At 37.8% G+C, this 26,986-nt stretch overlaps 1 protein-coding gene and 1 long non-coding RNA gene across 2 annotated transcripts in view; one reads left to right on the top strand and one right to left on the bottom strand.

Moving 5' to 3' along the window:
- The window catches only part of LOC134660291 (catenin alpha), a 120,467-nt gene that overhangs the window by 37,740 nt on the left and 55,741 nt on the right, over window positions 1-26,986 (top strand). The window lies entirely within an intron of this gene.
- LOC134660299 (uncharacterized) lies at window positions 6,865-26,727 on the bottom strand. The gene is made up of 3 exons (XR_010097867.1): window positions 26,656-26,727; window positions 7,838-7,943; window positions 6,865-7,010 (listed from the first exon to the last, which is right to left on the bottom strand). It is a non-coding gene; the product is annotated as an uncharacterized LOC134660299 (long non-coding RNA).

Here is a 26,986-nt window from a genome sequence, read left to right on the forward strand (position 1 = left end):
AGTACTTGACGTACCTATTTGGCGCGTGGGGAAAGTAACTACTTGCGTGAAGCTGAACGATCCGACTAAGTCATCCAATGTGCGTTTCTGTTTGGAGTCAGTGAGATAATCAATGTTAAAATCACCCATTATAATACATTTTCTATTCTGTTCGAATAATTTTTGTAACAAGCTCTCAAGACAAGTGATAAAGCATTCGAAACTACTCAAGTTTGAATGGTATATGCAAATTACAATCATGTTTGACTTTAAGATTTCTATACATGAGATGATATAATTCCTTTTAAGAGGCCCACTGATTACCAGTCCGCCGGCCGGTATCGGCCTATCAGTTGTTCGGAGCTGTCAATTTTTTGTTCTAACTGACAGGCCGATATCGTCCGGCGGACTGTTAATCAGTGGGCCACTTTAGGGATAAGTTCGCTTAAAAGTGGAAAAATGACTGTCTTCGGTGAGACTTCAACTCACGGCTTCTGGTTCGATACTCCAGCGGTCTGCCATCTGAGCCACCAAGACCTCATCCATAGCCAGCTAATTTTTCCACCATACGGGTCAAGGGGACCCATATGGAGGGGGAAATTTATCCTAAGCTCATTTCATTTATTGAATGTTAGAAGTAGAAGTGATTAGATAGAACACCTTTTAGTTGTTGAAAAACTAAATAAAATTGTGTCATACATTTCGGTTTATGAAATTTGTCGTTAACAAGCGGACAAATAAATGCCCTTACCGGGATTCGAACCCGGGACCATCAGCTTCGCAGGCAGGGTCACTATCCACTAGGCCAGACCAGTCGTCGGTCGTTGGGAAGTATATGGGACACATAATTATCACGTTTCTAAAGGATAAGTATCAATGATATTTATCTTGATAATTATCGTGATTTTTATGCCTGATAATTATCGATTTGATAATAACCAAAAATTTAAAATATAAAAAACGCCCCGATCATTTTTTTTTTAATCAAAGAATTCAAAGAAAATAAGTATACCTGGGACTATCCATACCTGGGATAATTATCCTATATTTATCGGATAGGATAGGTAATTATCAAAGACTATAATTATCTGGATAATTTCGAACCCTGAATAATTGAGTATGTTCCCTTATGAAGTCTTTCGTCCTTGCCCGTCTTTCTCGTTGGCGGAAAGTGGCCACTTTTCCATTATTCACGGACTTATTGGGCCCGACCTTGGCCACCATAAGTGATTACCTAACCCGTCACCTGCCAATAAGGAATCAATTGTTCATCGGAGATAACCCGTTCTGTGCTGATCCAGTCGTTTTGACGAGTCGAATGCTGAGTCACACCAGCTTTTTAAGCTCTCGCCTGTAAAATAAAGGCCATACCTTTATACCTTATAGGGACCGTGCGCGTTGGAGAGTCTGCCATCTTGTGGCCTGTCATTAAGCCATCATTAAGTGCGACTCACGCTTGACTGCACATTTCTAATAGGGTTTCCTGTCATCTATAGGTAAAGAACTATTTTGTGTATTTTTTTCAAAAAAACTGGGTAGTTTCGGAGGTGGTCGGACAGACAGACGCAGAAGTGATTAGTTAGTTAGTTGGACTCTTTAAGCATTGGGAATATCATCTCATTATACGGTTTCTTCATCGGTATGCTACCATAAATTCGGTGGTTAAGAGCGCTGAGGTGCAGGCGTATTACCATGAATTGGACATAGCTATAAGGATATATTCTTAAAAAAAAGTATACAAATGAATGACTTTTAGAAATTTAAAAGTTTCATTGACAGATAGATAAACCATTTATTAGCTTGCCACAATACACACATTGACAGAAAAACAGAAACAATAACAATATCAAACTAAAACTGACAGATTTTTGTGGGTTCGATCTTTTTCCCTAAATTACGTTAAATTACAGACGTAGTATAATTGTTTTCTATCTAGACCAGGGTGCAGGGGTCTCCAAACTTTTTTACCTAAGGGCCATATTGCGTCTCAGAATTTTCGCGCGGGCCACCGTCGGCGCTGAGGGAGGGGGGGGGGGGGATTGGAACGCTGTCGGCGGGCCGGATTGGAACGCTTCGCGGGCCGGATTTGGCCCGCGGGCCGGGGTTTGGAGCGCCCTGATCTAGACTAACAAATCAAATCCAACTAGCCAAGTCAAATACAGAACTTTAATTACATCCCAAGCGAACTTGAACTTGGCACCCATATACCTAGACTAGATCTCAATTCTTTTTCCGGCGAAGACGACAAAGACGCATGCATAAAATATTCTTAATATTGAACTTGGCTCTCATTTCACATTAAAGCCGGAGTCCCACTGCTGCGCACGGTCGAGCTACACACGTGAGTACAGTCACCTGCAATAATATGTTACTCTTCGAAGGCCGCAAAAATATGTGACCCACTCTTATGGCTCTAAAAATAAGATCGTGTCAGATATTTTTGCACCCTTGGGTGTGTACCATATTATTGCAGGTGACTGTACAAAAACGCTTTGTATAAAAATGTAAGTAGATACATCCACAGTAGTACACGAGCTCGCTGCGCACGAAATGACGTCACTGATACACGCGTGGTCTGTTCCGAAGTGCCTGCCACGCACACGCTAGCGCGCGTGGCAAGCAAAGCCCCACGCCACTGACAATCCAACCTCTAGACTGAGCTTAGGCCAATTCTTTCATGAAACCGATGCTGCCAAAAATACGGGGGTGCGGGGGGACGAGGTGAGCGAATCCCGTGCCGTGATTGGTCCGTTCAAAGACACGGACCAATCACGGCACGGGATTGACTCGAAGATGGAGTAACGCTACCGTATGTGTGGCAGAGGGGGTAGCGCGACTATGCTATGTCTAGAGGTTGGATTGTCTGTGCCCCACGCTGTACACGTTTTTGATGGTCGTACTTTCTCGGGAACGTTCGTATTTGTTATTTATGTAAGTAAGAATTAGGTTTTGTTTTACATATGGACATATTAATTGGGGTTTGATTTTGTTTGATATCTTACAGATAATATTTTCTTCGGGTTGGTGTGGTGAAAATTTTTGTGTTTCACTCAGGGGCAATATTTTGTTTAACCTCCTTTAAAATCCTCGCAACGCTCAAGATTCCATTTTTGGACTCTTTCGCTTTCTCGGGTCTCGATATTAGCACGAGCGATTAATCAACAACTTTGTCCCGTTGTAAAACAAAACTATTGCGTATCTTTCGCCCGATGAAGGGTTAAGCCGGGTAAAAATGCTACCATATTATAATTAGCATACTCGTGTAGACAATGAATGACTCACTTTATGCAATAAGTCGTCTCAAAACGCGACCTTTCAAGATGACGGATGATACCTCGTTACATAACTGTTGCCAAAGAGGTAATACTTTATGAGTACCTCAATATCTCATGTCCGAGCCTGTGAGGTAATAAGGTAGGCCCTTAAATGTAAACCCTGTTCTTACATCCCAGAGACCACAAGTAAATTATTAAAATAAATATTTATAAAACCCGCAGTGGTATGAAACGAATGAATTTTAATAAAAAACTAGCGACCCGCCCTGGCTTCGCACAGGTTAACTTTATACATAAAACATAAACCTTCCTCTTGAATCACTCTATCTATTCAAAAAAACCGCATCAAAATCCGGTCCGTAGTTTTAAAGATCTAAGCATACATACAGACAGACAGACAGCGGGAAGCGACTTTGTTTTATACTATGTAGTGATGTCTGAGACCATCGCTAGAAAACCTACTCTCAAATATTGTATTTTTGATAAAAGCTTTTATCACTGATTGTACTTTTCTTTCAACGGGACCCATGTATACCTATGTTTTACAAATAAAGCACTCTGATTCTGAACGGGCAACCATACTCATCGAGACAATTCTAACAAACCCAAACACAATTAGGTTGAGTCATTTTACAGAGTTCCAATAGGTAGCCACCTCCTGTCTCCATCATCAGATCAGCTCGATGGTACCATAATATTGCATTGTCACCAGATTTACATATGTATGCAAATTTTCAGTTTTATTGGAAGTCGGAAAGTAGGCCAAATTTAACTTGCAAGATTTGACCCGTACAAACAAACATACATACATTGCAAGTTAAATAAAAGTTACAAGCTTTTATTTTACTTGCAATGTATGTATGTTTGTAATGGGTAGGAATTAAACGCTTTGACTGTAAACTACTTCTGTGCTATAGAATTTATATATTTTATTCATGTTTTGCGTATTTAATTAATTAATTATGATCATTTCTCGGTTTAAGCCTATTTTAATGCTGTGTGTTTCGAATAAAAGCATATTTTTTTTTTATTTATATTTTGGGGATCTCGGAAACGGCTCTAACGATTTCGAAATTGAAATTTGCTATATGGGGGTTTTCGGGGGCATAAAATCGATCTACCTAACGTCTTATCTCTGAAAAAACACTCATTTTTGAGTTTTTATGTTTTCCTAGCAAAGCTCGGTCTCCCTGATATTTCGTAATAAAGACGCGAACTAGTAAAGCATTCAATAAAATATGTATGATCCCATACATTATGGGCCCGATTCGGATTTTGAACTAGATATCTATTAGACATCACCAAGATATGTCAGTGTCAAACAAGTGTCAAAAGTGACGGTTTTTGTTTGAAGAAATCAGGGATGTTGCGAATATCCGCATCCGCAACCGCGGAACTTCCGCATTATTTTCGACATCCGCATAAAATCGATGTGGATTTAATGCGGATGAGGATGTGGAACAGGTCGGTACAGGAACGTCTTAGCATCAGCGTAAGTGCTAGACTGCTAGGTAATTTAGTAATTAACCAAAAAACCTATTAGAAATGAGCAGTCAAGCGTGAGTGGGACTTAATCTACGGAACCCTTGGAACGCGAGTCCGACTCGCACTTGGCCGGTTTTTTTAAATAAAAATTACTAAAATGTAATATTTGACGTTTTTTATGGTACTATCTTGACATCCGCATCCGCGGATGTGAGCCTTTAAAAATCCGCATCCGCGTCCGCGGATGTCAAAAAATCGGCATCCGCAACATCCCTGGAAGAAACGTCACTTTTGACACTTGTTTGACACTGACATATCCAATCCATATCGTTTGCATATCTAATAATTGACGTATCTTAAAGTCCGAATATGGCTGTATGTCACAATAAAAATGCCTGCCGTTTAAACCAGTTCTGAGATCACACAACAAGATATGTTTACTGGAATTTGTTTGTCAACATTATTTTTAAGGCCTTCCGCGGACATAAATAATAATATTTGACCTTTTATATTGAAATTGGTTTATTACTTAATGTCAGTTTTCCTGAGTGATATAACTTTGTACACGTCTTGCTTAGATCCTAGTTTTAATAAGTTTTTGGCAATAAAATCATTTATTGTCAAAGCTTTTTATCGCTGAGTGTACTTTTCTTTCTACAGACAACTGGGTGAATCAACTTTTTCTTGTCACTCGTTGCCATGGTTACGTTATCCTGGGTCACTCTTAAAAACCTGATTTTTTAGGCATTTAAATTCACCAAACACGCTTTTTTATGACACATAAACCCTTTCCATTGAGGGTCGTCTACCAAGCGTGTCAGAAGAAGGTGGTGTACAATGTCTTCTAACAAACTATGCTACTATTGTCTCTTGGCTGACCGGACAGAATAACAACAAGAAATAGTTGATCCACCCAACTAATACTCATCGAGACAATTCTAAAAACCTCAAACACAATTAGATTGCGTTGTTTTATCACAGTTCCTATGACCACCTCCTGTCTCCATCATCAGATCAGCTCTATGGTATCATAATATTGCATTGCATTGTCACCCGACTTACACGTGTACCTATGCAAATTTTCAGCTTCATCGGAAACCGGGAAGTGGGTCAAATTTAACTTGCAAGATTTGACCCGTACCTACAAACTTACATAGGTACTTTGTTACATATACATAGGTACATACAATGCAAGTTAAGTAAAAGCTTGTAAAAACCCAAAATTTTATTTTAGCAATCGAACATCCTTTTTTTTCTGGGACATAATAATCACTACTACTATGTTCGCGATAAACTCAAAAACTGAACGGTTTTCATGCGGTTTTGACCTATTAATAGAGTGATTCTTGAGGAATGTCATTCTAATTCATTGTAATCATACATTCAGTAACGTAAATTTGCTCAAATTTGCCTACCGTGCTATGCTAAACATTGCCAGTTGCCTGGCTTGAAAAATAATGTTTACACTACATATGGTGCTACTTTACCGCTCTAGTACGGTAATTACCACAATACGTGCCAATTTGGAAAATTTTAAGGGCCATATGTACTGTAAAACGTTGTACAATACACGTGCGAAAAGGTAATTCGCAACTCGTGTCGATTTAAAAGACTCCCTTTGGTCGTGTTTCAATTTATCGGCACTCGTTGCGATTTCCTACTTTTCACACTTGTATCGTAATGTGCTATTGTGAACATGTAATAAAAACAATTACCAATTCTTGCATAATTTTATTTTACCAGATCATCGCTGCTTCATTCAAATTTTATTTACTCAAACAAATAAACCAGAACCTCTAGTGTAAATTTAATTCGATAGCATGACGAGTTGACGAGTGTATGTCTATTTTTGTATAGGATTTTTAACTGCGCGCCAAGCGGGACGTTTTGGAAACTCAAAATCAATGACACTTAACCCAGACGCGTTCGTCACGTCACGCCATATGGAATAAACTTTACACTATAGTTCGTTTTTTTAGCATTAGAAAAAGACTACGCGATCTTGGCGTGTCTTTTAATTGAAAAATGCTTTTAAAAAACAGTTACTATTACTTATGACGTCACGCTATCGAATGAAATATACACTAGGTTCAGCATCCAAATTTCAGTATTTATGTCTGTATAAACAGCTTTTGTAAATAATCACTGAACTGGCTATAGTACCCGTTATCCATCTTCTCTTCGTACAGGTGTTTTTCCTTAGAGCAGGATTCGTCCTTCCACGGGTACGTGCCCATCGCTGGTATCTCGGGGCACTTCACTATTTCATTTCTGAAATCACAAGTAAACACCTAAAGGCACTGATTAACAGTCCGCCGGACTTGGAGGATATAATCAAACGGAGACGCCATGTCTGTAATTTTCTGTACAAAACAGTCTGCCTATTTTTGCGGGGGAGGGGAACGTCAAATGTATGCGTAACGTAAAAATAGCCATGTCAGATAAACGTCAGTCCATACATTGTGTATGACCGTTGGCCGCCTATTTTCGACAGAGGGTAAAGCCTGTTAATGGATACTCCGTTTAGTTGTATCCTCCAAGCCGCCGGACGATATCAGCCTGTCAGTTGTTTGGAACTGTCAACTTTTTGTTCTAACTGACAGGCCGATACCGTCCGTCGCGCATGTAACACCCCTGGGAGTGTTCATAGGCTACTAATATTATTATAATAATTTATATTACTTATAATATTATAATAATGAAGATAAATTCTTTATTGATAAACATAAAAATGTAAAAACAGAAATAATACCTACTAAATTAACTAAAAATATCGACCTATATACACATATTTACAAATAAATTACTATAATGTGTCTTTTCCATATCTCGGGACCATGGGGTCAACAGCGCAGAGGCTCTTTAAGACAATTTAATCTAAAAGCAAGGGATACACATGGCGGATACCATCCCCGAACGCACTATATGATACATCCGGAAATGGTCTCCGCCAGGTGCAAAGACTATTGCAGTGCAGCACTTTTGTGCTGCGATGGGATCTAAGGTCATGAGCTATTGATATGCAAGTTGGATGAACTTATTATTATTACATAGTAGGTTACAAAATGTGCAATATAGTGTAAATAAATTATATTCACCCTGGGCCCGGCATCAGGAAGGAGTACGGCTGTATGCTGTCCACACCCTCTCCGTGGTCGCATACCAACCGCGACATCCGGGACTTGCGGATTTCGAACAGTTGCTCTGAAACATAGGCCAAAGTTATGAGTTACGATACAAGTGCGAACAATAGGAGATTCGCAACGCGTGACGATAAATTAAAACACTACCGAAGGGAGAGAACATTATTGAATATATTTTGACACAGCTATGCCCCTATAGCTACTTTGATACTGCACGATGTTGTATGGGAACCTTGCACTTTGTGACTATGCGCTGAAACTTGGCACAGTTGATTCTTAGCTGGTCTTGAGTTGATAGAGACCGGGAGACATCGAGAGCCAACGCCCATTTAGTGGGGGGGAGGGGGGGAATTTCGACGCTGCCGCGCTTCAATTGAAGCCACATTTCTCTAAAGCTATAAATATTAGGGCTTGTGATATATCATTTTCAGATAAATTGAGGATGAGGAATCTATTTTTAGAACAAAAACAATGCACTTTCTAACAAAAAAAAAATGAATAACTTAGAAAAGACTAAAAAAAGTATAATTTGTTTTTTTTTTTATAATTACCATTTTTTTTAAGTATAACAGAAATCTCAAAACAAAAAATATAGTCGTAAAGCTACACTTATCTAGTTTACAAAAATATATAGTTTATTATATAAATCCTTGGAGGATATAATCAAACGGAGACGCCATATGTGTAATTTTCTGTACAAAACAGTCTGCCGATTTTTGCGGGGGAGGGGAACGTCAAATGTATGCGTAACGTAAAAATAGCCATGTCAGATAAACGTCAGTCCATACATTGTGTATGACCGTTGGCCGCCTATTTTCGACAGAGGGGAAAGCCTGTTAATGGCTACTCCGTTTAGTTGTATCCTCCAAGTATAAATACATGCACCCCTTGATATAGCTTAAACCAGAAGATTGTGGGTCATAATTGTTATTTCAGATCAGCATCGTATACTTCAGTAAATGAGTGCCGTAAATAACAGTACCTATACTAAGAAAGACCGGCAGATAGAAGACATCCCACAGACCAAAGCTACTTTAGATCAGCATATTTAAAAGCCATATTATATCAAGGGGTGCATGTATGGTGTCAGTTATTGGCACAAGCTCAAAATCTACCCTGTCCGTCTACTTGAGGTTGCACGAAGGTCAACAACAACCGGGAGCCTATATGGACGTACTTGCCTGTTGCTGCAGAAGCATGTTTAGAAATTGTCAGGTGCAAATACTGCAAATGCATAAAACAGTGCCGTGGCTGGTTCAATTGGAAAACCCGGCAGCTTAAATGGTAACTCCAGGTTTAACCGGTTAACCCCGGGTTAGTGGGATGATGCAAGTGGCGCTAACAGATCTAAAACAATAATATATTCACCATTCGTGTGTTTAAAACAGTACCTAAGCCCTACTTCACGGACGATCATGCATTGAGATCACCCTGACCCACGCTGAATATTATTTTTTATCTCCCGTGTTTCAACAGATTTATACTTGGAGGATACAACTAAACGGAGTAGCCATTAACAGGCTTTCCCCTCTGTCGAAAATAGGCGGCCAACGGTCATACACAATGTATGGACTGACGTTTATCTGACATGGCTATTTTTACGTTACGCATACATTTGACGTTCCCCTCCCCCGCAAAAATCGGCAGACTGTTTTGTACAGAAAATTACAGATATGGCATCTCCGTTTGATTATATCCTCCAAGGATTTATATAATAAACTATATATTTTTGTAAACTAGATTAGTGTAGCTTTACGACTATATTTTTTGTTTTGAGATTTCTGTCATACTTTAAAAAAATAATTGGTAATTATAAAAAAACAAATATACTTTTTTTAGTCTTTTCTACTTTATTCATTTTTTTTATTAGAAAGTGCATTGTTTTTGTTCTAAAAATAGATTCCTCGTCCTTAATTTATCCGAAAATGATATATCACATGCCCTAATACTGCTTTAATTGAAGCGCGCCAGCGTCGAACTTCCCCCCCCCGCCCCCCACCCACTAAAAGGAGGTGGCTCTCGTCGGCTCCCGATCTCTATCAACTCAAGACCAGCTAAGAATCAATTGTGCCAAGTTTCAGCGCATAGTCACAAAGTGCAAGGTGTCGTGCACTATCAAAGCAGCTACTACGTTTGATTTTTTGGTATCGTCATGGACTAACCTATTAGGACTCGCAATCGCCATTTTGAGTAGCGTACCCCGGAAGAAAACATTTTTTTTGTATTAGACTTAGATGGCGTCGGTCATTCAGCGGGCTGTAGGTTGTGTAGCCCATTCCGCAAGAGGGCGCTGCCACTAGAAGAGTTGTAGACGTTGTAGTTGTTAGGTGTAGTTCTTAGTTTTTCTTAAACGAATGGATAGATGGCGCAATAATTTTAATATTAGGTAGCTGGTCAACCAAATCTTGTCAGTAAAAAAAGGCGCGAAATTCAAATTTTCTATGGGACTACATTTTTCAAATTTGCCGCCTTTTTCTACTGTCAAGATCTGGTTGACCGAGTATACTACCGCATCATTTGCGTTTCTATGTGTGAACAGCGCATCTGTACACGTGTCATTGTGTGAGTTAGTTGTTATTATTATAATTAGGGCTGACTTTCGTTTTTTGTCACAGATAGCAATCAAATGTATATGTTTTAGATAAAAATGGTCTTCACAGCAAGATGTGTTGTCGTTAATTGTGTAAACACTAGCAGAAATAGTGACTGCAAATTTTATAGATTTCCAAAAGTAGTGTGGAAACAAGAACAGCGCAATAAATGGATAATTGCCGTAAGGAGAAAAAAAGTAAGTCACCTAACCTAACCTCTAAAATCATACCTTCCTTAAATACGCAAAAATTTGATTTATGTTGTAAACGTATCAAGTTTTAACGGTGAATTATTTTGTTATAGTCCCGATGGCACTCAAAACCGGACGACAGAATTTGCAGTGCTTACTTTATTGTTGGTAGAAAGGCTGATGAAAGTGATGAACAAGCCAGTCCCAGCTGTTCCAAGAATCGAGACAAATCAAGACGGATTGACGAAAATGCGGCAATATCGAGGTTCCAACGTTATATGGAACGAAGAAACGCGAAAAAAATAGAAGCTGTTAGTGCTATTAATACAACTAATACAAGTGACTTTGAATTGCTGGAAAATAGTGTTAGTGTGACTTCAAAATATTGATAGTGAATGTCAAGTGGACCTGTATACAGGTGTACAAAATCCAGGAAAGACGTTTACGTGCAACAGGTACATATTTTATGGTAAAAAAACGTGATGCCGAAGTTCAAACAGAAATATGTAGATATCAGTACCAGTGTACGAAGATTATTAAGCATTTTAAAATAACAAAACTCGAAGTCTGTAATACTGCTAAAAGTATTTCTCTGGATCTAGCCACCATAACTGACAGTAAATATTTTGCTGGATTTTAATTTATTAAAACCAACGAACAGGGGCCGATTGCATAACAAACTACAACTAATAATACAACCGGAACTCCTATTTAATAAGTTAAATTAGAAAAGGAGTTCCGCTTGTAATATTAGTTGTAGCAAGTTGTAATTTGTTATGCAATCGGCCGCAGCTTGTAGATCTTGCAGGTGTTACTCTTAACAACTTCAACTTTTTATTAAAAACTACACAAATAAATTATATGGTGAGCGAAAAAGATAGACTTCTACTTTTCTTGATGAAAATAAAACTTGGTGTCACATTTTCAGCACTCAGTGTTTTGTTCGGTATTCATAGAACAACAGTGTCAAGAATATTCTGCCCGTATGTTGAAGAAGTAGCAGCTGTTACATCAAATTTGGTTTTTTGGCTAGAATGCTTCCGTCCGGAGTATAGTAACACTAGAGTACAGAGTTGCCTATAGTACCTACAGAGCAAGTATAGAAGTACCATCAAGTTTTGCTAATCGTGTGTATTGCTACTCACACTATAAAAAGGGTTTTACCTCAAAAGTGCTTATTGGTATTACTCCAGGGAGGCTTCATATCGTTCAAGTCAAAAGAATGTGGTGGAAGAAAAAGTGTCTCCCAAATAACGAGTCAGGATTAGTAGACTACTTAAAAAATTGGGATATTGTCTTGGCTGATAAGGGATTTCCGGCAATAAAGAATGTAATTGATGAAAGTGGAAAAGAAATTGTTTTTTTAGACTGGAGGAAACCGGCCTGTTTTGAGAAAAGTCGTCGACATCTCTTCTAAATACCTAAAACTCGTATGGATGTGTTCCTCGTGATCTCTAGAATACGAATTGACCGGTTTTGGTTTATGGAGGGGGGGACGGGTCGAAAAAAGGGGGGGGGCAAAGATGTCGGCCGACCATCATTGATATTTGTGCTATTATCTATGAAAAGGGAGCTTATTGCCGATGGCGCTTACGACACTGACATCGATAAGCAAAAAACGTAGTAGTTTAAAATTGGGGATTCTGGCACATGTTTAGTTGTTTTGATTCCCAATTTAGCAATTAAGTTTCTTTGAATACTGGAACATTCAATGTTGCTGTCTATCCAATGCGGAGGTCAATTTATGTTATGTGACGCTGATGGACTGATCAGTCATGTTGTGTTAGAAAACTTAAATCGGATTTAAAGGTCCCTTTGTAGTTTTTTATAAATAACTCTTAGACATAGACATAGAAAAGTTTTATTCAACATCACATGAAGTTGCACGCTTAAACGGTGACCTGTAGCAAAAATGATCTGATACATAAGTAATCTTCATAAAATTTTCTACATTAAATATTCTATACGCTTTTTCGCTAGGATCAATATTTAAAAAAATATTTAAGGGAAAAAGTTAATTATAATCAATTGTTAATATTTTTTGTAAACGGTGGCCTGTAGCAAAAAATGTTCTGATACATAAGTAATCTACATAAAATTTTCTACATTAAATATTCTGTACACTTTTTCGCTGGGATCAATATTTAAAAAAATATAAAAGGGAGAAACTTAATTATAATCAAACAATTAATCAATCAATTTTTTGTTAATAACTCGTAAACGGTGGCCTGTAGCAAAAAATGGTTTGAAACATAAGTAATCTACATCCAATTTTCTACATTAAATATTCTATAAAAAAATTCGGTAGGTTCAATATTTAAAAAAATATTTATGGGAGAAAGTCAATTATAATCAATTGTTAATAATTTTGTAAATAACTCGTAAACGGTGGCCTGTAGCAAAACATGTTCTGATACATAAGTAATCTACATAAAATTTTCTACATTAAATATTCTGTACACTTTTTCGCTGGGATCAATATTTAAAAAAATATTTATGGGAGAAAGTTAATTATAATCAATTGTTAATATTTTTTGTAAATAACTCGTAAACGATGGCCTGTAGCAAAAAATGTTCTGATACATAAGTAATCTACATAAAATTTTCTACATTAAATATTCTGTACACTTTTTCGCTGGGATCAATATTGAAAAAAATATTTAAGGGAGAAAGTTAATTATAATCAATTGTTAATATTTTTTGTAAATAACTCGTAAACGGTGGCCTGTAGCAAAAACTGTTCTGATACATAAGTAATCTACATAAAATTTTCTACATTAAATATTCTGTACACTTTTTCGGTGGGATCAGTATTTAAAAAAATATTTAAGTGAGAAAGTTAATTATAATCAATTGTTAATATTTTTTGTTAATAACTCGTAAACGGTGGCCTGTAGCAAAAAATGTTCCGAAACATAAGTAATCTACATCCAATTTTCTACATTAAATATTCTATAAAAAAAATCGGTAGGTTCAATGTTTAAAAAAAATATTTAAGGGAGAAAGTTAATGGGGAAGTTAGTGCACTGAGTTGTCCCTTTTGTCCCAGGCGATGCCGCTTGACACAATTGTTCCTTTGATCATACTTAATTGATGTGAAGCCTTAACCTGGATATTAACTTTTGGCTTACCCCCAAAAAGGGAGAGGAGAAAAGTGGTTCCGGCTGTACACTGCGCTCTGTTTGATATAAAGCCGCAATCCGATGATTGATTGACATAATTGTTCTCCCAGGAGGTTCGTGGGGTATTTGTCTTTGGTACGGTCGTATAGAGAGCGGCTGGGTGACCTCCAGAAAATTCCGACTTTTGGTCTACCGCTTCCGGTCAGAAAAATGTTTGACGGCCCGGCCAAACGGTCGGACCTAGGTGGGGGGGGTGCTCGACCAAATGTCATAGAGGTACCCTGGCAGTTTTTGACGCCGCCATTTTTTTGTCAAAATGGCAGACTTTTATTTTTTATTTTTTCAAGTTTGTCCTAGCGCGCTGAAATTTTGGTCACGGAAACTTGGGGTCCCCTAGATTATTTGTAAAATGTTTTAATTGCGGAAAAACTGGGCACTTTTATTTTGTATGGTAACTTTTAAACGGTGCGTGATAGGTGGGGGGTGCTCGACCAAATGTCATAGAGGGCCTCGAGGGAAATAAAACTGCATTGAAAAAAATTCAAAATGGCCGACTTTTTTTAAATTTTTTCAAGTTGGTCCGAGCGCTCCGAGATTTGGCATGGCAGGAGATAGAGGCCTCTAGATTCCTATAAAATTTTTTTTTTTTATAAAACCCAAGATGACGGAAAAAATGGTAATTTTTATTTTGTATGGCAGCTTTTAAACGGTGCGAGATGGGTGGGGGGTGCTCGACCAAATGTCATAGAGGGCCTCGAGAAAAATGGAACTGCATTTAAAATTTTTCAAAATGGCCTTTTTTTTTTTAAGTTAGTCCGAGCGCGCTGAGATTTGGATGCGACAAGCCTGGGGGCCCAAGAATACTATGTGAAAAATTTATTTGGAAAAGTCCAACATGGCGGCGGACACGGGCAAAAGTCAAATTTCCAAGTAGGTTAAGCGAGCCCGTAGGGCGAGCTTCAGGCTGGGAGGCCGAAGGCCGACCCCGCGGAGGGCCGTTAGGCCTGGAGCTTCACCCCGAGTGTCCAAGCGTGGCCTACCCCCAGTAATTTTAGGCGAGGCCGAAGGCCAAGCTGCGGGAATGACGAACCAAGCAAAATCCTATACAAAAACTGTGTTAAGCGAGCCCGAAGGGCGAGCTTCAGGCTGGGAGGCCGAAGGCCGACCCCGGCGGAGGGCCAAAGGCCCGGAGCCTTCACACCGACTCCCAAGCGTACAACCCCCAGTAATTTAAAGCGAGGCCGAAAACCGAGCTGCGTGAATGCAGCGCTTCCAAGCGTTCTACCAAGTCAACTGTCTTGATAAGCGAGCGTTGGCGAAGCGTCGAGGTTCGCGAAGGCCGAAGGCCGAGCTCCGCGTAGGGCCGAAGACCCGAAGCGTTACACGAGAGGGGGAAGTTGGAGCTTAAACACGACCCAATAGTAAAAGTGGCTTAGACAAGCGAAACGGCGGGCCGAAGGCCGTAGGCCTCCTGCCATGCCAAATCTCGGTGCGCTCGGAGCAACTTGAAATTAAAAAAAAAAAAAGTCGGCCAGTTTGATTTTTTTTCAATGCAGTTTTATTTCCCTCGAGGCCCTCTATGTCATTTGGTCGAGCACCCCCCACCGATAGGTGACCGATGGATGATAATCCATCGTTTAAAAGTTACCATACAAAATAAAAGTGCCCAGTTTTTCCGCAAATAAACATTTTACAAAAAAAAATTTTTCATAGGAATCTAGGGGACCCCGACTTTTCGTGACCAAAATTTCGGCGCGCTAGGACAAACTTGAAAAAATAAAAAAATAAAGTCGGCCATTTTGAAAAAAAAAATGGCGGCGTCAAAATCTGCCAGGGTAAAATATGACATTTGGTCGAGCACCTCCCACCTAAATCCGACCGTTTGGCCGGGCCGTCAAACATTTTTCTGACCGGAAGCGGTAGACCAAAAGTCGGAATTTTATGGAGGTGACCCAGCCGCCCTCTATACGACCGTACCAAAGACAAATACCCCACGAACCTGCTTCTGGGAGAACAATTATGTCAATCAATCATCGGATTGCGGTTTTATATCAAACAGAGCGCAGTGTACAGCCGGAACCACTTTTCTCCTCTCCCTTTTTGGGGGGAAGCCAAAAGTTAATATCCAGGTTAAGACTTCAGATCAATTAAGTATGATCCAAGGAACAATTGTGTCAAGCGGCATCGCCTGGGACAAAAGGGACAACTCAGTGCACTAACTTCCCCATTAACTTTCTCCCTTAAATATTTTTTTAAATATTGAACCTACCGAATTTTTTATAGAATATTTAATGTAGAAAATTGGATGTAGATTACTTATGTTTCAAAACATTTTTTACTACAGGCCACCGTTTACGAGTTATTAACAAAAAATATTAACAATTGATTATAATTAACTTTCTCCCTTTTATATTTTTTTAAATATTGATCCCAGCGAAAAAGTGTACAGAATATTTAATGTAGAAAATTTTATGTAGATTACTTATGTATCAGAACATTTTTCGCTACAGGCCACCGTTTACGAGTTATTTACAAAAAATATTAACAATTGATTATAATTAACTTTCTCCCTTAAATATTTTTTTAAATATTGATCCTAGCGAAAAAGCGTATAGAATATTTAATGTAGAAAATTTTATGAAGATTACTTATGTATCAGAACATTTTTGCTACAGGCCACCGTTTAAGAGTTAATTATAAAAAACTACAAAGGGACCTTTAAATCCAATTTAAGTTTTCTAACACAACATGACTTCATCAGTTCATCAGCGTCACATAACATAAATTTACCTCCGCATTGGATAGACAGCAACATTGAATGTTCCAGTATTCAAAGAAACTTAATTGCTAAATTGGGAATCAAAACAACTAAACATTCCTTTTCGGAATGCACTGTACCATCACTATGGAAACGCGCCTATATTACTCCAGTCCACAAAAAGGGACCTAAAACAGAAATAATAAATTATCGGCCTATTTCAAAATTATGTATTTTGTCCAAAGTTATGGAAAAATTAGTTTTTAATCAAGTTTACAATGCTTTTAAGAACTCATTTAGCCCAAACCAGCATGGCTTCCTTCAACGCCGATCCACAGTATCCAATCTTATTATGTTAAATGATTATGTGACTCAGGCGATGGATAGCGGGTACCAGGTAGACGTAATTTATACGGATTATAGTAAGGCATTTGATAGAATCGATCACGCAATATTATTATCGAAGTTGAGTAGCATGGGTATCAGTGGGGACCTGCTCAGGTGGTTTAAATCCTATATAGACAATAGATCTCAGGCTGTTGTCGTGAACAACTACATATCTGGCTGGGTAACAGTGCCAAGTGGTGTCCCGCAGGGATCTTTACTGGGACCATTGTTATTTAACATATTTGTAAACGACATAGACAAATGTATCGTTCACTCTGACTTACTATGTTTTGCCGACGATATGAAAATCTTCCGAAGATTAAAGTCTGTTGAAGACTCTCGTCTGATCCAATCTGATCTCACGCGGCTGGATGAATATTGTCAAGTAAACAAGTTAGATCTGAATCCATCTAAATGTTATTCAATCACGTTCTCACGTCAACGTAAACTGATTTCTACCACTTATATGATTAAGGGCCAACTCTTGAATAAAATTAATTCTACTAGGGATTTGGGTGTTATACATGATACTAAACTTCTGTTTGATATACATATCGATAGCATTATAAGAAATGCCTTGAAAACCTTAGGGTTTATTCTTCGTAACTCTGTTTATTTTACTCAAGCAAAGACGCTTAAAATTCTGTACTGCTCATTAGTCAGGAGTAGACTTGAATACGCGTCTCAAATTTGGAATCCATGTTATGCCACTTATATTGATAGGATTGAAAGAATCCAGAAAAAATTCCTGAAACACCTAAGCTTTAAGCTGAAGCAGCCCTATGCCTCCTCTAATTACCTAAACATATGCAGGAAGCACCATCTTATTCCACTAAATAAACGGCGAGAGATTGCCGACATTGCCTATATCCTAAGCATCACCAGTGGGTGTATTGATTGCCCTGAACTGCTATTTAAACTTTCATTTAATACGCCCGCCCGATCTAAACGTTACGCTCCCCCCATTTCGCTCAAACGCACTTCATCCAATTACAGACAAAATAGTTTTTTGTGTCGTGCTAGTCGAAATTTAAATATTCTATCCAGAAATTTGGACATTGATGTATTTAATTGTTCCATTCCTTCGGTGAAGCGAAAATTAGCGAATCTATTTTTTAATCCACTTTGATCCCGATTGTTTTGTTTTCATAAGTAATAAGTTTGCGATTTGTCCGAGTGCTTAAGTATTTACGTGCCCTGTATTTTTACTGTCAGTATTGTTAACAGTTCTATATCCTTGATAATGATAAGTTCTGAGTTGCATAAAATTATTATTGTTCTTTTGGAAAATATTGTTTTTTTCTTTTTTTGAAATGTATAATACGTGATAGCATTGTGTGAAATTGCGCGCAAAGTTTGATATATTGTTTATTCCATTTCTATCTGTGAGTACCTGTAATTGGCTTTGTATTGTTACCTAAATCTGTATAATGTTTTTGTAGCTGTTGGTACTCCTGAAAAATAAAAATAAAAAATAAAAATAAAAATAAACATGTGCCAGAATCCCCAATTTTAAACTACTACGTTTTTTGCTTATCGATGTCAGTGTCGTAAGCGCCATCGGCAATAAAGTCCCTTTTCATAGATAATAGCACATTTGTTCACATCTTGAGTCCTATGCGACCGATCGGTTCGTGTGAGGTGTCGTTTGAAAGAGTATTAAATGTGCTATTATTGTTTCATAATAACTGTAGTCAATTACAATAGTAGTTTATGCAACAGTGATATAATAAGGGTTCTTAAAATTCAAGGGTCGAAGTTACAAAACGAGACGTAGTCGAGTTTTGTAAAAAAAGACCCGAGAATTTTAAGAACCAATTATGAGCTGTTGCATACATTACTTTTTCTATGACAGCTACACAGCAAGAGTTATTATTGTAAATGAAAACATACCTCTTTCAATCAAGATGATCGGAACTTGTATCTTTAAAAAAAATAAAGCAGTTGTAGCCTATAGACAAAGCATTCAAATGACATTGCTTTAGATATCACTGTCAGTCATTTAATTGACACATTTAAGTGCTGGAGTAGAAAAAATATTTTAAAATATTTGAGTTTTTACCGTGCATGGATGGCATAAGTAATGAAATGATTAACTATGCGTCTAACTCAATAAATTACAACTATACCGCAATTATTTTATTACAAAATATACGAGACATTTCATTAGCTTACCAAAAACATAATAGACCCCGAGCCAGGCGCAAATTTCGTCAGTCATCGCCTCCCGGGTGAAAACTCGTATACTGGTTAACGGCCATATATGATGAGCCCTCGTGGACGTCAGCTGCCGCTACGTTATGACTTGGTTATATAATATCATACACCATTAAAACTTATAGACCGCGAGCCACGAACAGGTTTCCATGACCAATTAACGGCTACGTATGATGAATCCTCGTGGACGTCAGCTGCCGCTCCGTTGGTGGGTTGAGGAATGGCAGCCACCGAAACATGTAAAAAAAATTGCGGTAAAGTTATAATTTATTGAGAGTAAAAAATCATATATTTTACAATATTTTGTAAACGACTACAGTTATGACTACGGTTATTATGAAACAATAATACCACGTTTAATACTCTTTCAAACGACATCTCACACGAACCGATCGGTCCCATAGGAGAGCGTTCAAGTATTACGTAACGCAATTTTTGGACATTTTTGACCCCCCCTCCCCCCCCATGTAACGCGCCGTAACGTTTTTCTGTAACCCCCCTAAAGGCCACAATTATGTTGCGTAAAGTACCGTAAAGTGGCGAAAAGTTCTGAAGGGTTAAAAAACAATGTTACGTAACGCGTAGTTTAAACCCCCCCTCCCGCCTTTGTAACGCATCGTAACGTTTTACAAGAACCCCCCCACCCCCAAATTCGTTACGTAATACTTGAACGCTCCCTAGGACTCAAGATGTGAACATATCAATGCTGGTCGGCCGCCCACTATCCCCCCTTTTTTTCGACACGTCCCCCCCTCCATAAACTAAAACCGGTCAATTCGTATTCTACAGACCACGAGGAACACATCCATACCAGTTTTAGGTATTTAGAAGAGATGTCGACGAAAATCGTGAAGGAGACGACTTTTGTTTAATTTACCTATAGACTATTATTATGCCACCTTTTCTCCAGAATAAAGGTGAATTTACAAGGGAAGTGACCGATGCAACTTATAAAATAGCTCGAGTCAGAATTCATGTCGAAAGAATAATGCAGCACTTAATAATTTATCAGATACTACATAAAATTCCTGTAAATGTATTTTATCATAAACTGAAATAAATGTCATATACTCAGAAAAAAACAGAGACCACCGACCGAGATCGAGAGGTAACAGGCACCTGCCGCGATAGCAGAGGACGCTGGTTCGATTCCAGCCTAGGGCACTAGAGGCTAGGGTCACTTTTTCTGAGTATATGACATTTATTTCAGTTTATAATTTATATAGTAGTGTGACTACTCAAAATAATAACAAATTAAAATATTTTCTAAAAATAATTTAATTTGTTCTAGTATGTTATTTTATCATATTGATGATATATTACATGTTTAACCCTTTAACCGCCAGAGTCTGATATATAAGACATTACATATCCAGCTCATCTCGCCACAGTCTGATGAATAAGATAAAGATCTGATTTGGTTTTTACAGCACATTTATAACTCCCGTAACTATGCCAACCTTACTCTGCGTGGTACAATTACTGTCGGTGGTGACACGAGCACGCTCGATCAAAAATTGCTGACGGTTAAAAGGTTAATTGTTGGGTACTAGTAAACCTGCAACCACCTATATTTTCAAACAAATAAAACAACAGTTATTTTTACAATATTTACATTATTTAAAAAGCTATTAAAACATTGCATTTTTATTTAAATTTGTTTTTATTTCACACATAAAACCTGTAAATATTATGTGACTTTTCATGCCTGAAGGACCCTTATGCACATGGAGCATAAGGAACCACAGGCATTGACCACCACATATTTATAACATGGGCCCGTGGACCTATGAAAATGTGTCAGTCAGGTTAGGGTTTAATATGTCCAAGCACTGGACTGATCAACATTTTTATAAGTCTAATGTACAGTCAAGTCAAGTACAATGGATTAAGGTTAAGAAATGCATACATATTTATGAACTCTACTGTACATACCATTAGTCATATTCCTTTATTTCAGTCACATGCATAAACTTACAGCTAAGGATGCCAAAACGCTTATGTGGTAGGGACAATACATACATCAGAATCAAACATAGTCTAAAGCTAAAGATTATTAAAACAAAACAAAAACAATCAAATAAGGTCAGGTTAATAATTAGGTATGCTAGGATTCTAAGATATAAAAATGTTGAGTTCCTTACTTACAGGCCTTCCAGCTAGGTATGCGTATTGCAAATTTTCACAAAGCGTGATACTGCAATATTCAGCTTTACTATACATATAAAAAAAACAGTAATAAACATTTTGAGTTAACAACATTTAAACATATTATTTTACTTAATACTACTACTACATACTACTATTTGAAAAGTTAATTACCTAACATTGTATTGATTATATTTTTTCTGTAAAACTACGCTTTGGCTGGTTTTTCTCACTCAAAGTTTGGTTTGTTCTTGTAGAATACAAGAGCCGTAGATAATGAGCGAAGTAAAATTATTCACTTATTAAAATTGCTGCTTTAATAAAGTCTTTGTCTCTGTCTACTCTTACTATACAACTACCTTTTGGTGAATATATAAAGAGATCATACATAGTCATACCAGTGACATACATTTGCACTTGGATTTGGGTATAAGTTAATATGGTTTGCTTCTTTTTAATTCTGGTTGATCATTCACAAACTGCGAATATTGCACATTATGACATTACATTTTTGTTTATCAAAATCTGCAATAGGTGGTTTTTACAACATACAGGACATTTAACTTCTACTAACACTGACACATTCATCGCATATAACAACACCATCTACACTAGTGCACAACCAAGGCTGATCTTTGCTAACAATCACTCCGACACAAGAAATTCTTAGTCTCCTCGCCGAGTACCACTCTTCAGACATTGATTGTTCTATTGTGTCACTACAGAATTTAAAAATGTCTTTATCTGCCAACGCAACATTTGCTTCATAAAAGTTTTTCTAATGTTTTTTCTATGACTAAAAAAAATTTTTCTATGACTTTTTAGTCTAGCTTCACTTTTGTACACATCAAACTCTTTTCTAAAAATACTAAAGTTTTCAAGACATGTAACACATTCTTCTTTTTGAATATTAATATCAGTCTGTTCTACTAAATTTTCCGACAACCTTGCTAACGGAAATTTCAATATCTTCTGTACAATTTATTTCAGCAACTTCCAGTACACGTTTCAAGGCACAATCTTCCTTTAAATCTGTGACATCGAACTGAAAAGGTTCACACTTGTGTTTCTTTGATGTAGGATACATTTCGTGGAAGTATCTCCCTTTGGAATACTTTTCGTTCGTAAATTGTCGAACACTTGGCTTGCCCCATTTTTGTTCCTGGCTGGTTTAGGTGGAACTCTCTTCATGATTGATGTAGTAAATTAGTGCTGCAATGCTGCTTGAATTTGCCACTTTTGTTATAAACAATCGCATGTTACTCTAGTAACATGACGATTGATATTACGAATTAAGGCTGTCTTATACGCTGTCGCCGTCACAGAGGCTTGACGAACCACTCGGGCTTTGATTATGTAGCTCCTGTCGCCTTGCCAGATGTCTTGCACCTCCAGTACGTGCCGGTAACGACCAAATTTCATGGGTTATGGCACGAAAAACCCTGTTCCCGTCAGAAGCACGTTCATTTTAACTGAAAACCACAATGCTAATGTAATTGTCAATACAGCCGTCGTCCAAATATGTCGAATAATTATACTGTAATATCATTAGATTTCATTGAAATTATTACGATGTTTACTTACTTCACGTTTGAAAGTTTTCTGACAGAATATCTCAAAGTTGCGCTCGCTAGGACAGAGAGTCATACTATCTTTGTCTTACACTAGTACTATCACCCAAAAGAAAAGGATGAGTATAGTTTTTTTTGTTCCTATTTACTGATCTATACCTATATTCGATTTTTCAAAGATATCTTTGATACGTCAAATACGTAAAGGCGTATCCAGATTAGTCAATTTTTCACCAATCTGGAAGGGAAGGGAATCGAATCAGGAGGTGCGGACGCAAACGGCAATTTGGCTCACTGATTCGATTGCCCGATCAAATCAGGAGGTGCGGACACAAAAATGCCAATTTTCGAAGCTAGTATCTATGGAATGCTAGGATCTGTACGTACTTTTTACAATCTGATCAAATTCTCGTGTCGAATCAGGCCGTGCGGACGCAAATACCAATTTGATTCCCCGATCACATCAGCAGGTGCGGACACAAAAATGACAAATTTCATAGTAGAATGCAAATTGGTGATTTAATTTCTGTACGTGTGGACGCTAGGCAAGATAAGATTGGCCAAATATTTTCCTGAACAAATCGACTGATTTGATCAGTCCCGTCTGGATACCCACTAATTGGCCAATCTCATTTAGCATCCACACGTAGGTACACAAATTAAATCACCAATTTGCATTCCATAGATAATTACTATGAAAATTGGCATTTTTGTGTCCGCACCTGCTTATTTGATCGGGGAATCAAATTGGTATTTGCGTCCGCTCGGCCTGATTCGATCGGAGAATTTTATCAGACTGGCGAAAAATTGACTAGTCTGGATACGCCTTTATGCATTACTTACCTTTTTAGGGTTCCGTACCCAAAGGGTAAAAACGGGACCCTATTACTAAGACTCCGCTGTCCGTCCGTCCGTCTGTCACCAGGCTGTATCTCACGAACCGTGATAGCTAGACAGTTGAAATTTTCACAGATGATGTATTTCTGTTGCCGCTATAACAACAAATACTAAAAACAGAATAAAATAAAGATTTAAGTGGGGCTCCCATACAACAAACGTGATTTTTGACCGAAGTTAAGCAACGCCGGGCGGGGTCAGTACTTGGATGGGTGACCGTTTTTTGCTTGTTTTGCTCTATTTTTAGGGTTCCGTAGCCAAATGGCAAAAAACGGAACCCTTATAGATTCGTCATGTCTGTCTGTCTGTCCGTCTGTCTGTCCGTCCGTATGTCACAGCCACTTTTCTCCGAAACTATAAGAACTATACTGTTGAAACTTGGTAAGTAGATGTATTCTGTGAACCGCATTAAGATTTTCACACAAAAATAGAAAAAAAACAATTAATTTTTGGGGTTCCCCATACTTCGAACTGAAACTCAAAAATTTTTTTTTCATCAAACCCATACGTATGGGGTATCTATGGATAGGTCTTCAAAAATGATATTGAGGTTCCTAATATCATTTTTTTCTAAACTGAATAGTTTGCGCGAGAGACACTTCCAAAGTGGTAAAATGTGTCCCCCCCCCCCCCCCTAACTTCTAAAATAAGAGAATGATAAAACTAAAAAAAATATATGATGTACATTACCATGTAAACTTCCACCGAAAATTGGTTTGAACGAGATCTAGCAAGTAGTTTTTTTTTTAATACGTCATAAATCGCCTAAATACGGAACCCTTCATGGGCGAGTCCGACTCGCACTTGGCCGCGTTGATGGTGCGGAACCCTCCGTGCGCGAGTCCAACTCGCACTTGTTACATATGTTGAGTATAATATTTGAGGTTGTCATGGTACCCAGTGTAAATAAATATGTCAATAAAAAAATAGAACTTTATCAAATATATTACAAATAGGTAAAAATACTTTTCTCCAATATGCTCGGAAATGTTCACCTTATTGTAGCAAAAATAGTACGGGAAGATCTTCGTTATTGTCAAACTCTAATTTAAAAAAATCAAACTATCGCTGTCCTTTTCTAGCGGACGGGAAGTAAAAAAACACTACAGTAATAACTTATTACTGTAGTGTTTTTTACTTTTTAAAAATAAAAAACGTAAACAGCCAATTATTATAGCCGCGAGCCGCGTCTACACGACCCGATCAGCTATCATTTCAAGCTATAGGATAGAGTGAGATAGTAAGCCTTTCATGTCTCGTTCTTACAAGACCGTTGTGCTCGTGTCTGATCGTGCGAATACTGCTTAATAAAATCAAAGATTATTTTTATATATTTTTTAAGGATCTAAATCCGTGTTAATATTAAAGCTTTTATAGTTTGTCAAAGGACTATCTCATTTCAAACATAGACAGAGAGAATCATACTATCTTTGTCTTACTCTAGTACTAGCACCCAAAAGAATAGGATGGGTATAGTTTTCCTGGTTCTTACTAACTGACAAATTGGTTTGACCAACTATATTGAATGAACGAATATTGAATGGTACTGAATGGCCGAATAAGTTTGTGCCTTTAACTTTTAAAAATTAATTAGAGGGGAATTGTTTTTGACATTCTTGATGTGAAGGTTCGATTTGAGTGATGCTTGATGCTTAAATAATTATTATTTGAGCTTATTTCCTCGCATGTTTGGAGAAAAGCACTATATATGCCTCGGCAGGAATAGCATCTTTCTCGGCAGGAATAGCAGCTTCGCGTCGTCCGACAAAATCGAAACTCATCCACGAATTGCTCTTTCCCGGCCTCTGCAATAATGTACTATAAATGTAATGTATCGTGTTACCGCGCGTCGGTAACATTAATATTATGTGACAGAAAAATGTATTACGAGTTATTAAAATTAGTAAGACATCGCTAATGCTATTATATTTATATTTTATATTAATGAATATATTTATATTTTTTTAATATCAAACATCCAAAAAAAATGCGTCAAATGAAACGAATTCAGTACGGGGTATGGTCGAAGCGCCATCTCACGAAATATATTATCAACATTGAGGCAAGACGAGAGCATGACGATAGTTGTCATTCCAACCCGTCACATGGCATTGATACAGAATCACACTTATTGCAACATTTGACACTACTAGAGACATCTGCTATACTTTTGGGAACTAAATATAAAGTCACGCTACTCAAAATGGCGATTGCGGGTCCTATAGGTTAGTCCATGGTATCGTCTTGGGTCGGGTCATTCGTTTTTCGTCAAGTTCTTAAATTAGTCCTATACTGCTTTCGTCACCCATTCTACATTGAAATAACCCACCGACGATTGTGACGAATATAGAATGGGTGACGAAAGCAGAATAGGACTAATTTAAGAACTTGACGAAAAACGAATGGGACGACCCAAGACGATACCGATTTTTTTCCAACTATATAAGTTAGGAGCATTATAAAATTTGTATGAAATCTGTTTTTCGCTCCTAATTTTTACAAAAAAATCGAAAAAAGTCAAACATAGGGGGGGCAAAGAGAATAGAGTGTCTAGAGTTACTGTCATGGTAAATTATATAGCCCCAGTACATTTACTGCCATCTTTTGACAAAGGATTAAAACTGTTAGAATGCCATTTGACTATGACCCTTATTCTTTCACTGATATGTGTTAATTTGTTAAAAATTGAAATTACCGCCATCTACCCGACTGTAGGCCAAAAGGTATGGCGCCATCGCTCGAAAAGATTGCACCATACCTTTGGCCTATTGTCAGGTAGATGGCGCGGTTAATATGCATCAACGTATGCGAAAATATTTTGCAGAGAGGAAAATGGGGACTACGTTTGTATAGAGAAGCGGCAGTCCCCTTTTCCTCTCAATGAGTATAACCTTTTGTGAACGATCCGGGGTGCACCGAGTTCTCGTACCAGAACCGGTCTGATGACCGCCACCGCTTCATCTTTGAAGACAATTATTTATTTAATACTACAGAACTTTATTACATACTAGTGACCCGCCACGGCTTCGCACGGGTTAACGAATTATACATAAACCTTCCTCTTGAATCACTCTATCTATTAAAAAAAACGCATCAAAATCCGTTGCGTAGTTTTAAAGATCTAATCATACATAGGGACAGACAGCGGGAAGCGACTTTGTTTTATATTATGTAGTGAAGACAGCATTTCGAATTTGTTTGTAAAAAAAATCGTTAGTTCTC

The sequence above is a fragment of the Cydia amplana genome, chromosome 26 (assembly GCF_948474715.1).
Source record: "Cydia amplana chromosome 26, ilCydAmpl1.1, whole genome shotgun sequence".
Lineage (NCBI taxonomy): Eukaryota > Metazoa > Arthropoda > Insecta > Lepidoptera > Tortricidae > Cydia > Cydia amplana.